Source organism: Pinus tabuliformis, chromosome 1_2 (genome assembly GCF_031772625.1).
Source record: "Pinus tabuliformis cultivar Carrire ecotype Pingquan chromosome 1_2, CPIR1, whole genome shotgun sequence".
NCBI lineage: Eukaryota > Viridiplantae > Streptophyta > Pinopsida > Pinales > Pinaceae > Pinus > Pinus tabuliformis.
In genome coordinates, this window is record NC_142298.1 from 213,243,977 (window position 1) to 213,259,819 (window position 15,843).

The following is a 15,843-nucleotide window of genomic DNA, read 5'->3' on the forward strand; positions in this document are numbered from 1 at the left end:
GCCTTTGTCCCTTTTTGTTCATTCTTGCTTTGAGTTTTATTGTTGCTCTCTTTTCAAAGATTGGGGATTAGTTCTCTGCTTTTGGATTTCCTGGTTCAGTCTGGGAGGTGCCTTGATTGTTTAAAGATTCATTGCCTTGGTTTGGGAGCTTTTGGCTTGATTGTGCCTGTTTTTTAGCTTCAGCGTGGTTTATAATAAAGCAGTCGCGCTGCCATCGCATAGCTGTTTCTTTGACTTCGTGGTCATCGCGTTTGTACATTTAACAGTCGTGACGGTTCTGAAAATCAAACCAGCGTGGTTAAGCCGTGTACTTCCGCGCTGACAGTGCTTTGTTGCTATGCGTGGTTTCTAATCAGCGCTTTGTTGTTGTGTATCACCCGCGCTGATACCTATAGAATTGAATTTTTTTTCAATTCTGCCTCCTGAGCCTGTTGGTTTGACTATCCCCTGCTCTTTCCACCTTGTTTATGACTTGATTTCTATTGTCTGAACATTGGAGCACTTGCTTGGGAAGTCTTGTTGGGCGGATCTTGTTTTTGTGTCTTGTGACCTGGTGTTATCATCCTGATTTCGTTGGACTGGCTTTGTTTCGTTACTCGTTCACAAAGATTTGTTTACTACTTGCCTTTTGCTTTTGCGAAAACCTTACTCTTTGCTTGCTTTGCTTGGTTGTTTAGGTGATTGTTATTGAACCAGTCTTCGTATTGTTTCGATTACTTCTCACTACCCGGACACGGATTACAGTTGTTTGGGGTCAACCGGTTCTTTTCACATTTGTTTGTTATTATTTCTCTTTACTCGATGTTGTTGTCTCTCAAAATTCATTTTAAGTGCATTGTGCCATTGGAAAAGAAATCAAACTAATATCTTTTGCATTCAATAGTTAATGGGAAAAAGAGCGTTTCATTGATTTGTGTTCTCAAAAGAAAAAGTTTCATTTCCTTGCCATTAGCTGCATTAGATGGTTTGATTTATTGTGTTCATTTTGTTTGATCGAAAATTCTGAACCCTCTCATAGTTAGAATTCATCGAACAAAATGGTATTCTTTGGCATGTAGTTTGCATCTAGGCAATTTTGAGAGTTTTCATACGGTAGGACCTGAAACCGGAACTTAATCAAAGATCAACCATAAAATGAACTGAATGAACTTAAAAACGCATTGGAACATATCGCTCATATTTTAGAAGTCTAGGCTAGAGACGTGCTCCAACGTCGTTAAACCTAGTCACTGTTGTTTCACATTACGGTTGGGTGATTCCTCCTCTTGTGACTCGATAGTGGTCTAGCACGGACTTGAGCTCCCACGTACCGTCGCGTATATAGGGGAGACCCCACTAGGTTATCATCCTTCATCCACAGGAAGCTGTGTCTGCCGCCTTACAAGCCGTAACGCACTGAACACAACATTCGGGAAGATTGACTGCAGTATGGAAAGTCCTTGGTTTTCATATGATTGCCAAGGTGTAGAAGCAGTTTTACGGATTGTCTGGTAAACCCTTTGCCTAGAGTCTCCAGAGTAGTCACTTTTGATCCTTTTCGGACTCCTTAAAAGAAAAGGTGCCAGTGATCGTTTTGTCACTTCGTGCTCATTAAACATTCGAAGGAGACTAGAGTCATATTTTCGTCCTTTTCTCGACTCTTAAAACATGAAAAGGTCAAGTTGTGTCTTTGCGTCTTAAAATTTATTTGGCCACGATTAACGTTACCTGGTTAGATCTTATGTGCGTTAGCTTGGGTAGGCTTCTTTTTTTTTGCCATGGCAACTTTTCCGGGGTTCACCAACCCAAGTTCCCCTCCTGACGGGAATCCTGGTCATTTCCCTCCTCTCGGGAATGTTGGTGCTCCTTATATGGCAACGTTATCCCTTCCGGGGTTAACTGTCGGGTTGCCTGTTTGGTTGTTTTCAACCTCTTTGGTCCCTGCCGTATCGGCTGCTAGTCCATCAGTCCCTCCACCTGAACAACATCATGTTGATCCTAAGGTGGATCTCTCCCCTTCGACGCCTACTTCTACGTCTTCCTCTTGTACTTCGCCTGGTGAAAGTCTCGATTCGAATAACCAGGTGGCTAAGAAGAAGAAGAAGAAGACCAAGAAGAAGAAGTCTCCTAAGGGAGAGGCTACAAGTATAACTCTTACTCCTTCGAGTTCCCCTGAAGTCGGGCCACCTTCCGCTCCTCCGCGGAAGGTTAAGTTTCCTTGTCGATTATGCAAGGAGGACCATCTTCTTCGCGATTGTCCTGGCATTCCCAGGGTACTAGAAGTATGGTCTCGCGATCCGGCCCACCCCTCATCGTCCTCTGAAGCTCACGGCGATGCTACCTTATCAGTTGGGAATGGTAAGGGAAAAGGGAAGATTCGAATCCCCTGTAGACTTTGTGAAGGCAATCATCCCCTTCACCTTTGTCCAGTCATGGATAAAGCCTCTAGTGTCTTGGAAAGTCTCCCAGCTCCCTCACCCCAACTCCTTGTTGGATATCAACGTCTTTCTGCAGCTACAGATCATCCGCCTCCCGACAATGAGATTGGTTCACATTCTTCTCTTGTCCAGGCCCCTCTTCCCGAACCCGGCTGTGTCCAGCCTGTTCCAGACCAACCATTGGTCGGAAAGAGTGTCGACTCGAGTCCGCCGCTCGCTCACTCTGTTTCGGAAGAGAATCACGCCCATGTTCTTTTCGTCTCTTTAGATTCTCCTGAGTCCCGAAATGACTCTCTTAACCCAGCTGCTCCCGAAGGTTCTCCTTCGGTTCCTTTAGCACATGGGGGCAATCATACGATTCCCCCACCAAGTAGTCTGGTCGCTTCCTTTGATTGGAATCACCTGATCGTCGGTCGCCTTCCATCCCATATGCCTTTCTAGATCACAGTACATGCCTGTGCTAAGGCAGTACCTGGCACTGTCTTGGATGAAGGGGCGTCTGTCAGTCTTATGCCGTACACTACTTGGCAAGCCTTAGGTTCCCCGCAGCTTGGGCCAGTCACTCAGAATCTGTTGGCCTTCGACGGAGGAGCCTGTCCATCTCTAGGAGTTCTCCTGAAGTTCCCTATTACTTTGGGAGGCAAAACCGTCTATATAGACGTCTTGGTTACCCAAGGTGTTTTAGACTTTAGTCTTCTCCTTGGTCGCGACTATGTTTACGCCATGGGGGCCCTCGTTTCTTCGCTTTTCCGTGTGGTTTGCTTTCCACACGATGGAAGAATTGAGACTATCGATCAATTGTCATTCGTTAGTCCCCCAATGCCTCCTGCGCAGTTGTTGTCCCCTCCTAGTTTTTATCCACCAGTTGTATCTGCCCCACCACAGATCAACTACGTGGCCACCTATCCCATGCCTAGATCCAGTGATGCCACCATTGTGCATCATGTCCTGGGGGCATTGGGCCCTGACTTCCAAGATGTTTCCCTTCCATCGGCAGTGGCAATCTTGGAAGCCCTGACTTTCTATTCATTATGATGAAGTTTGGTCAGAGCATAGTTCCTGATCTTGTGTCAAGCTCATTAAAAAATGAAACAAGGGTTATGAGGATAGTTCTTTTACTGTGTCAACCTCATTAAAAAATGAAACAACTCCCTTTCTAAATCGAGTCTTTTGATTAAGATCTCGTAAACTACAAGTCAAGTCTTTCATCGATCTCGAGAGTGAACCTTCATTCCATCCACTTTGTTGAATGCAATGAAGCTTGGGGGGCATGTACCTTGATTTGCGTCATTATGCTGGGGGCATGCGAGCTTATAACAAGCATAGTTTTTCGTTTCAAGCTTGTGTAAACATGAAACCGAATCCAAGCAAAGTTCTCCATGGTTCAAGCTTGTGTAAAAATGAACCCATACCCGATTTACATCTTGTGATTGCCATTTTTATCCACTGAATTATGTTAGATGAGCCTTGGTTGTTTCATTCCATTGCTACCATCTCTTTGGCTGATCATATGCTCTCACTTGGTTGTTTATCCTTTCCTGAGGAACCGCAGCGATGAGTGGTTTTATTAGCCAGCCTCTTGACCATTACATGTTTTGAGCAGTTCCACCATTGCCGGAACCAGTTGCTACCTTTTATACCACTCGTTCCTCTAGGAAGAGTCACCTTTAAGCTCTTTTCTGACTCGTAAAATGTGAAAAGATTGCCGAGTATTTTTCCCTTTTTGACTCGTTAAAGAGAATAAAAATGGAGGTCTGCTTTCAGCTCTTTTCCGACCGTTTAAAGATGAAAAGATTGCCGAGTTCCCTCTTGACTCGTTAAAAGGAATGAGAGGCGATCGCCTTTAAAGCTCTTTTTTCGACCGTTTAAACTTAAAAAGATCGCCGGGTTTTTGTCGTTTCGAGCTCGTTATTGGCTACAAAACGACGTGCTTCTGACCGCTTTTTTACTTTTTTGGGTTGAAGTCACTACTTACGAAAAGTACTCCTCGATCATACTGGTCGGGCGGTTTTTTCGAGCATTGTTTTATACTTTTTCGGGCTCGAGAGACACAACTTTACGAAAAAGGACCCCCCTAGAGTTTTCTTTTCTGCTGTCTTTTCAGACTCTCTAAACAGGAAAAGATGCCGAGTTCTTCCCTTGTCAGACTCGTTAAAACTTAATGACATCGGATTCCGTCGAAATGACGCTCACAAGCATATGCTATCCCCGTCAAGCTTGTCATCAAAAAATAATTGGGGTACTCGCCAAGAATGGTGGGGAAAATGGAATCATAATCATTGTCGTGTCGGCAGTATGTCGCTCTTGAACATGGCACTTGTCTACATTCGTGTCTGGGTGGGGACATCTCATCTTGTTTTTACACTAGCCTCCGTGGGTTTGGGTTATCCTGTTTGACCTCTCATCTACTCATTGCCTTGTCACCATGACCTTTGATCCGTTGATGTCAAATACTGCCAAGTCCACTATCATGCCGCCGATATGTTCAAGAGAAGTTGACCTCTGCAAAATTACAACCTCCCTCTGTACATCACACAAAATATCTTATCCTTCTCTGTCTCGTGTCGATGATGTGGGAAGCATTATGGCCCACCTTTGATCAAGGTTACTTCCTGTCGACTTCAGCTCATTATCCAGGAAGGTGACTTAGAGACTCCCTTCAGGTGCCTTAGAGCCTGCATACCTCAATGGCAGGTTCTTCGTGTTCGACGTGAGGTTTTCATCATTGGCCTCCGATTGAATGATTCTGCGGGTGTTCGACACCAGCTCATTGATTCACACGCCGTGGATTGTACCTATAAGTACCTTGAGGACCATTGTCATTATTAGTGGTACCTCTCACGTCTGTTAACAGTTTTCATTATTGACTGGTAATCGGACGATGTTCATGCATGTTCAACTTCAGCTCATGTATTCACATGCTTGGACTTGTACTTTGTTCGGGTCGGGATGGAGCGCAAGACCCTGGATTTTTGTCTATTGCAATCCAGGTTGCGATTTTGTGGATCATTATTACATGACTCGTTGATGGATGGCTGCGCCCATACCTGAGTCTTTTGGATGGCTGCGACCATACCTTATTATCATCATGGTCTCTTCAGCTGGGTGGCTGCGTCCATACCACAGACCTTCTTCGTATGTCTTTTGGATGGCTGCGCCCATGCCTAGACTACATGTAATAGATTCTTAGAGATATCAGTTGTACATACGTGCAGATTCTTCCTGGTGGTGTTCCAGTTCAACGAGTTTTGTAAAGCATTTCACCCCTCTCACTCTCTTGGGCTTCATGCTTTAGGGGGCATCTGTTACACAGTAATTTGTCACTGTCTCCCTGTCAGTCTCCCTACTGTGTCATGAGTTCAAATTAATCATGCTCATGCTCTCTAATGTTGCCAAATGACCCACTTTGCCAAAGTTTTTCCCATCATCGCGACTGTTATTAAAATAACCGCGCTGACTGGCGCCTCATAATACAACGAATGCGCTGCCAGCGCGGAAGCACACGTGTTTCCCGCGTTGGTCGAATTTCATGAACCAGCGCATCTTCTATTCATATTAGGTCACGCTAACATAACCTTCCCTGTTATTCAGATGCGATGTCAGTGCTCCAGTGCAGTTATACACCCGCGCTGATCTTGTTTGGGCGAGTTTGTTCTAACAGCCAGCCTTCCAGATGACTCAAGACCTGGTTGTTGGCCTTGTAAATGTCGCCCTCCCTTCTCTGGCATGTCTGTTTCATCATTTGAGCCACCTTCCTTGGAGATAAGCTCATCCTCCCACAATTCATGGAGACTCCTTCTCCTATTTAAGCCTCTACCATTCCCATGAGCAATGAGAGGCGGTCGCCTTTAAAGCTCTTTTTTTGACCGTTTAAACTTAAAAAGATTGCCGGGTTTTTGTCGTTTCGAGCTCGTTATTGGCTACAAAACGACGTGCTTTTGACCGCTTTTTTACTTTTTCAGGTCGAAGTCACTACTTACGAAAAGTACTCCTCGATCATACTGGTCGGGCAGTTCTTTCGAGCATTGTTTTATACTTTTTCGGGCTCGAGAGACACAACTTTACAAAAAAGGACCCCCCTAGAGTTTTCTTTTCTACTGTCTTTTCAGACTCTCTAAACAAGAAAAGATGTCGAGTTCTTCCTTTGTCAGACTCGTTAAAACTTAATGACATCGGATTCCGTCGAAATGACGCTCACAAGCATATGCTATCCCCATCAAGCTTGTCATCAAAAAATAATCGGGGTACTCGCTAGGAATGGTGGGGAAAATGGAATCATAATCATTGTCGTGTCGGCAGTATGTCGCTCTTGAACATGGTACTTGTCTGCATTCGTGTCTGGGTGGGGACATCTCATCTTGTTTTTACACTAGCCTCCGTGGGTTTGGGTTATCCCGTTTGACCTATCATCTACTCATTGCCTTGTCACAATGACCTTTGATCCGTTGATGTCAAATACTGCCAAGTCCACTATCGTGTCGCCGATATGTTCAAGAGAAGTTGACCTCTGCAAAATTACAACCTCCCTCTGATACCTCACACAAAATATCTTATCCTTCTCTGTCTTGTGTCGATGATGTGGGAAGAATTATGGCCCACCTTCGATCAAGGTTACTTCCTGTCGACTTCAGCTCATTATCCAGGAAGGTGACTTAGAGACTCCCTTCAGGTGCCTTAGAGCCTACATGCCTCAATGGCAGGTTCTTCGTGTTCGACGTGAGGTTTTCATCATTGGCCTCCGATCGAATGATTCTGCGGGTGTTCGACACTAGCTCATTGATTCACACGCCGCGGATTGTACCTATAAGTACCTTGAGGACCATTGTCATTATTAGTGGTACCTCTCGTGTCTGTTAACAATTTTCATTATTGACTGGTAATCGAATGATGTTCATGCATGTTCGACTTCAGCTCATGTATTCACATGCTTGGACTTGTACTTTGTTCGGGTCGGGATGGAGCGCAAGACCCTGGATTTTTGTCTGTTGCAATCCAGGTTGCGATTTTGTGGATCATTATTACATGACTCGTTGATGGATGGTTGCGCCCATACCTGAGTCTTTTGGATGGCTGCAACCATACCTTATTATCATCATGGTCTCTTCAGCTGGGTGGCTGCGTCCATACCACAGACCTTCTTCGTATGTCTTTTGGATGGCTGCGCCCATGCCTAGACTACATGTAATAGATTCTTAGAGATATCAGTTGTACATACGTGCAGATTCTTCCTGGTGGTGTTCCAGTTTAGTGATTTTTGTAAAGCATTTCACCCCTCTCACTCTCTCGGGCTTCATGCTTTAGGGGGCATCTGTTACACAGTAATTTGTCACTGTCTCCTTGTCAGTCTCCCTACTGTGTCATGAGTTCAAATTAATCATGCTCATGCTCTCTAATGTTGCCAAATGACCCACTTTGCCAAATTTTTTCCCATCATCGCGACTGTTATTAAAATAACCGCGTTGACTGGCGCCTCATAATACAACCAATGCGCTACCAGCGCGGAAGCACACGTGTTTCCCGCGCTGGTCGAATTTCATGAACCAGCACATCTTCTATTCATACTGGGTCGCGCTGACATAACCTTCCCTGTTATTCAGATGTGATGTCAGCGCTCCAGTGCAGTTATACACCCGCACTGATCTTGTTTGGGAGAGTTTGTTCTAACAGCCGGCCTTCCAGATGACTCCAGACCTGGTTGTTGGCCATGTAAATGTCGCCCTCCCTTCTCTGGCATGTCTGTTTCGTCATTTGAGCCACCTTCCTTGGAGATAAGCTCATCCTCCCACCATTCATGGAGACTCCTTCTCCTATTTAAGCCTCTACCATTCCCATGAGCAGCTAGTTTTTGGACAGTGTGGAATTCATTGTGCTTAGAGTGCTGCTGCTAGTGTGTGAATTTGATAGGTAGTTGGTGTGACAAGTGTGGGATTGCTAGAGAGCTTAAGGAAGGTTGTGAAGTGTTGCTTTCTTGTGTAAACTTGTGTGAGAGAGAGTTTTTGTCTTGGGAGATCTACCTCCAAGGGTGAATGCTTAAGAGACTTGCTGGCTGGACCCTCTTGAGAAGGATTCGACGTCAGAACTTTGGTTGTACTCTTCTCTGCTATTGATTAATAATATATGACTACTATTATGGTTCCACTCTCATTTGTCTTTGTAATGGTTAATGTGAGTTATGTCCTTTCTGACTGATGTATAATTGCATTTATTAGATTTCACGCTTGTGTTTATGTTTCTCTTCGTGTGTGCAGGTGTCTATTCACAAGGATCGTGGAGGATTATGACCGGCCAAAGCTAAGGAACGAGGGCGACGTCTCTTCATCAAACATTAGCGTTGGAATCCAAGTAGGTTTTCATTGCCTACCTTTTATTTGCAATTAGGAACTTTCATGGTAGCATTGATTGATTGTTGCTAGACCCGTTCTGGGCTAGTAGGGATCGCCTCTATCCGTAGAGGGGATTTACCTCTCCAACAATAGGCATTCTCATAAATCCTTACCTATGTTATTAAGCTACAATCCTGGGTGATTAGACCGCAACTTGATAGTCACATCAATAAAAGAGTCCAAGATTATTTATCTATAAGAAGAAGATACCACAATTTTCAGATCAAATGCACTGAATCCAAGATAGTCCTTAAAAGAGTATAGGCCAGAGCTATTGTTAGCATAAGAAGGAGATGGGAAGAAAGTGGAATAGGATTAGAATCAATACATCTATATATATTACATGAGCCTAAACAATAACATAAAATCCATCCTAGTAAGATGACAATAAGACATGTTATGAAGTCTAAAATCTAATGAGAAAATAAGCAATTTATGACAACATGAGAAATACTCCATATACATTTTTGTAGCAACTCTTTCTTATAAGACTTCTCTACAGTCTAAAGAAAGAATTTAGCATTTTGAGAACAACTTCTAACTCAAGTAAGCACTGATGTTTCCTTTTTCTGTTTGTTTTTAAAGTCACTTATCAATATATATTAAGATTGCAAGGAAAGGCTAAAAGCTCAAATGGGATGACAATCATCAAAACAAAGGGTATGTAGTCTTGAGGTATGTATAACATGATTATTTGTTGAAAGTCTAAAAGTTTTCAAGGTTTAGGAGTTGCAATTTTTATTTATGATGAAAGTCTAGATAGAACATATGGAAAACTCTTACCCTAATTTTCTTGTTCCTAACTCATGATTTCTAGGGCTTGGAAGTACATAATGAAATATTTGTGAAAAAAATTGTATGATATTTACATTTTGATATGATGCCTCTAGAACTAGTTAGGATTTGTACTCAAAATCCCTTGGAATTCATTCAAGGTAATATATATTTTTGGATTTGGATTTGAAAAACCCTAGGTGATAATCTTACTCTTGTACTTGTGTATTCTTGGTAGTACTTGTCAATCAAATGTTGCAGGTACATATGAAAGAGTTGATTTTATAAAGAAGTTCCTCAAAAGGAAGCCTTCATCTTCTCATAAAAGGGAGCAAATTCAGAGGGATTCCTTCACTTGTAGATACTACAAGATTTGCAAAGAAAAATCTCAAGGAATGTGTAAATATTTGTAGTAAATCATCTTCATATTTCAAGGTACATTCATTTTGAAATTTTCATTGTATTATTATGTCCCTTATACCAAGGATTTTTGAATCATAAGGATTCTTGTTCGAGTGATTAATCATTATATTGAATCTAACCCTGTTATACTATCTTTTACCATTTGTTCATTTTTGTGAAACCTTAACCTTTAGGGTTCACTGTGAAACCCTAAATACTTAGGGTACAAAAACCTAGTCCACTTAGGGTTTATTGATAAGATTAGATCACATGATAAAATCCTAATGTTTAAGGTTTTAGTATTGTCATAACCCTAGTCTTTTAGGGTTTGCCATTGATGCTTAGAATGAAACCCTAGATTCTTCGGGTTTGGTAAAATAGGGTTTATAAACAAAGCCTTGTAATAATTAAATATAAGGTCCTAGGAATGAAACCCTAGGTGGATGGGCTCCCGCATAATTGAAGCCCTAGTTTGGTTAAGATTGTTGTATATCTATTTTTGGAGTTTGTTGTTTGTAGATGGTTTACGATAAAAACCCTAGTAGGTGATTAATATAAGGTATCCTTAATGAGACCCTGGATATGAAATTCTAATATACTAACTTGATTGTTGATATTCATGAAATATAGGGTCTCTGACAAAAACCCTAGTAGAGTTTGATATGAAATTCTAGCGCATAATATTAAGACCCTAGATGTAAAATGATTTAGCTATGGTTGGATTTCTAACATGATTTAATTGTTGATATATAATATTTTAAAAGTCTTCTTGATGGGATTGTTAAAAATATCAACAAGAAATTCCAATTTATTTTGTCCTTGAATTAATTTGTGAATTAAATCGAAATTCTATTCTCATAGCAACTTTTAATAGTTAATTAAGTTAAATTGACTTAATTGACTTGGAAATTTGAGTTGGAAGTCTATCTAGAGTCATGTAGAGTGATCCCTAAATTTTAGGGGCCCAGGTTGAGTTCTTTTGAGTTGTAATTAGATAACTCAGCCTAACTGAGTTATAGTCAGTTAAACTAGTTCTAACTGTTGGAGGAACTAGTAGGAGTCTAGTAGTGGGGAAGTGCACTAGTGCATCCTTAGTGCCACACCAGTTAAATGAAGATTCACTCATAAATAACTCATGCATGTCAGTTCAGAGGAAGACCTAGTTGATATTTGATCTGAACTTAAACAGGAACACAACAACTTACATATATACTCATAAGCACAGATATGCAGCAGAAAAACACTTCATTTCATTAATAGAAAAATATTGAACTATGCTTACAAATAGAGTGGAAATAAGATAGCTCGAGCGATGGTAACTTATCTCTAAGAAGATATGTGGTGGCTAATTGCCTTTGAACTGTGTTAAAATGAGGCTCAAGGGCCTTTTTATTATTGAACAATAAGAGAAAACCATAAACAACCAAAACCCTAACCCGAGGAGATGTAACACCAAGAGTTTATGGGCCTTGTTGGGGTTAGTTGGGAAGCTAACTTCCTAGGGTCGTAACTTGGTCATATTATCTCTGTTTCACACATATGATACCTCGTTGGAAATATCTTTCCAAGGACTACAACTTCTGACACGATTATTTATGTAATAGCCAAAAAAACGTCGTTTAGGGCCTCAAAATGACTTCGGAAGTTTAGGACTTGAAAAACTACCAAAAATAATAATCTATGCTACAGTCAAGGAAACAGAAAAACTGAAAGAAAAAGTGGTGAGGGTCCAAGTGGAATAGGTGGGTGGCCACAAATATCCACCTGGATTAGTCCTCCACCCTTAGGAAGAAATTATCCCTATTGCGTGTTGGAAATAATACTGAGAGGGGGGGGGGTGAATCAGTATTATCAGATCAATCAATCTTTTCAATTTCATACTCAGAAACATATACGCCACTTCAATTAAGTGAACCCGCGTGTACACGCTACTGTGTCTAATGAAACTCGCGTATATCCAGAGATCTTATAATTCAGTTAGCTTAATCTTCAGTAAATGCATCAGATCATTATTAAGCATATTAACAGTAAACATGTGCAGAATAACAGAACAGAACATTACACAAGAGCAACACACATGAACACAAAGATATAAGGTGGAAACCCAATGTGGGTGAAAACCACCTGCTGCAAGTCATCTCAATCTTCTTCTTAATAAGAAAATCCTTTTACAATATTTGTACTGGTGCAGTCTTATACCAGTACGGGAGCTACAACCCCCTTTGCTCTTGTACTAGCCGATCCATTTACTAGTACGCAGGCTGCTACCTGCTACAATGCTCCAAAGATCTCCTTTAGCTTTTGTACTAGCTTAGATACTAGTACGTAGGTGCTTGCCTACAATCTTCTCACCTCCAGGTACCACGTTTCATCAATTTTCAGACTGGATACACTGAAGCACAACACATAATCTGTAAGGCCACTTTTCATCCAATTTTCATACTGGACCCATAACTATCATTGAAGCTCAAAACAATCATCAAACTCTGAATCACTGAAACCCTGTTAACAACAGTCACCAGGACACAGAACAGATACAGAACTCTGTAATAACCATCAGATCCATCTGCAACTTCAAATATCAAGCTTTACAATGTATACGCTACTTCGATGAATCAAACCCGCGTGTATACGCGCTTTTTCCAAAGACAACCCGCGTACAGATCTAAAAATAATTTCTCATAACTTGTAGCTGTACCAGACATCAATCATACTCATAATACTTATAGAACAATACATGCGTCAGTATGTAGATCTAGAATAAGCATCATAAAGATAGTTCATTTCAAACCATTTGATCCCGATCTAGTTCTCCATCAACCGGTGAGATCTCTCCTTAGCTTAGATCAAGCAATGCATCATCAACCCATAACCCTGCATACTGGATCTAATGCTTCATCAGATATTCAAGACATTTCCGATACACTTGCCTAATGATTTCCTTCCCTTTATATAGCCTTAGGCCTTGTTCAATACCAAGAGCCAAAACCATAGAAATCCAATACCATCAACTTCAAAACTAGGGATCGACACGCCCGTCGAGACACAATGGTCCGAAACCATAGGCACAACTTCCAAGGACTAACCGCCATGGACCAAAGGTACTTTTCCACATACACGCGCTTTTGCTGAAGCCAACCTGCGTGTACACGCGACTTGGGCTTAACGAACCTGCGTGTATGAACTTTCTCTTCTTCTTATAGTCTGATCATCAATTCCTTGCTGCTGACCTTCTGTACTATGATTTGTCATCAGTGAGGTTTGCCATCAAGGACAACACTTATCTCATAATGCCAACAATCTCCCCCTTTGGACTTGATGGCAAAGCTAACTTGTCACACTTAGAATTAGCATCTGATTCCTTTGAGCTGTCCTCCATCAGTCACATCTGATATCTCGTCTGAAGATTCATCCAGTTATACATAAGTGAGATATTCTTCCATCAGTCACATCTGATATCTCTTCTGAAGATTCATCATCTGATTCCTTTGAGCTATCCTCCATCAGTTACATCTGATATCTCGTCTGAAGATTCATCCAGTTATACATAAGTGAGATATGAGAGGGTTGCCATCAAGTACAACACATGCATCATAATGCCAACAATCTCCCCCTTTGGACTTGATGGCAACAACACCAAATCACTCTCCCCCTTTGACATCAAGGGCAAAGGGTGGACCAAGATATTCTCTTCCTTTGCTGAATCATTCCACTGTCCATACTCCCCCTGAGTACCTGCTGAAATCTCTGAATAATCTCCCCCTTTGTATATGCCAAGGTGTACCAATCTGTCAATGCTCCCCCTGAGTACATGCCAAGTCTCTGTACTGCTGAAGTGTGCTGTTCATGCTCTTCCTGACTGTAGGCAAGATCTGCAAAAGATGTTCTTCAAGAAGAACATGACTCTATACATCATAAAAGACCTTCCTATCACCAAAGACTCATACATACATCCATCTCTCAACTAAGTGAGGATATACAAAAATTGACTCATCCACCCAACCAAGTGGGGATACATCAAAAGTTTACATATGACAACCAATCATATTGCATCAATCATCCCAGGCATAGTGGGGAAACCAAAATAGGCCGTTACATGACCTTGACACCATGAAAGAGATACCACAAAAGAGATATATGACATAGAGATGAAATAACTAGATCAAGACTTATGAAAGTCACTAGCAGCATCTGATAATCACCATTCAGATCAGCAACCAAGAGATCCTTCTGTTCTCCTTTCGCCTTTGTTCCTCCTAAAATCAACACCAAATGTGAACTAGAACCAAAAGCTTTAAGATAATGCCAACAATGCATCATTGGAAGATTATCTGCTCTCCCTGAACCTGTGCCAGATGATCTCTGTCAGACCTATATCAGACTTTCTACAACCAACATCTGTCTCTGCTGATTTCCTTCAAATCTCCATATACGCGTCTGTATACACATAAACAAGCGTATATACGCAGATATCCCTTACGCAACACGCGTATACCATATACGCGACTATCCCCTTATAAAACGGCGTATGCACGCGGATATCCTTTAAACAACACGCGTACACAAATTTCCATATCAGCAACCTGTAAATGTCCTGTAGAGAATAGGTCATCAACCTATAACAAGGTATGTCTGCATCAATTCATCCCTTTGAACAGAATTCAGAGTCATTCACATTGTATCATGTGTGAAACCACCATAGCCATTTCATCAAGCTCTACATGATCCAAGTATCATTACTTGGGAATATCTGTATCAATTAACATATGTAAGGATCAACCTATCATCATATAGATAAGAACTCATCACCATGTCTTCAATAAAGCAACTTTGAGTAGTCATCCATGTATCAACACTATGTATCTTGAGCTTAAATTCTTTTGACAAAGCTTCTTGATATCATCATCAGCAACAATCCTTATCCACATGAGTGCCTGCATCATAACTGTATGATCTTTATGCATATGACAACAGCAGTATATAAGTGACTCATCATCAAGTGAGGAAGATGTGTATTCAAGCTTTGTACTTCTCCTTGTTCTTATGAAGATCACCATGTAAGCACCATATATGCATCATCAAAGAATCAACCATAAATCTGATCTGAACATCTTCTATGTAACTTCAAGAATCATATGAGAGTTTATCATAGACAACTCACAACCACATCATAGCAAGATATATCATTTAGCCATATAAGAATCATCACCAAGGATTATTAACCATAATGCCAACAATGAATTACTAAAGGCATATGCTCCCCCTCAACCAGTGCCATCTGTTAGATCTGATCATGCATAAGCATCAAAACATCATCATCCTCAAGTTAGGATCAAAACACTTCTAGACATCATACAAGTAACAAAACATTTCCACACATCCTCAGCAGACTGTAATCAATAGAGCAAATAATAGACTGAATCATATCAGATCCTTTTTCGGAGCCTGTCCCCACTGCTTTTCCTCAGACTGACATATACGCGACTTTGCAGTGTCGAACTCGCGTATATACGTGACTTCCCTTTAAGGAACTTGCGTATGAGATTCAGGACACTGAAGGTTTACACTTTCAGCTCCCCCTGAGTCTGATATGTCTGTGCTGTGCTGTGTCTCAGTACATTGTGCTGACTGTACTTCCTTCTTCCTCCATATCTTCAAGTGTGATGAGGTTTTCTCCTTTTGGTGTGATGTCCATCCTTTGTTCCTGCATTCCTTTGCTATATGTCCAAGCTTGTTACATGCATAACATCTTACATGTTTCATATTCCTTCTGTAGCAATCAGCAGCTTTGTGACCAAACATATTGCAAGCAAAGCAATATCCATTAAAGTACCTTGAGTGTGATGATCTTTCTGCATGATGGTCTT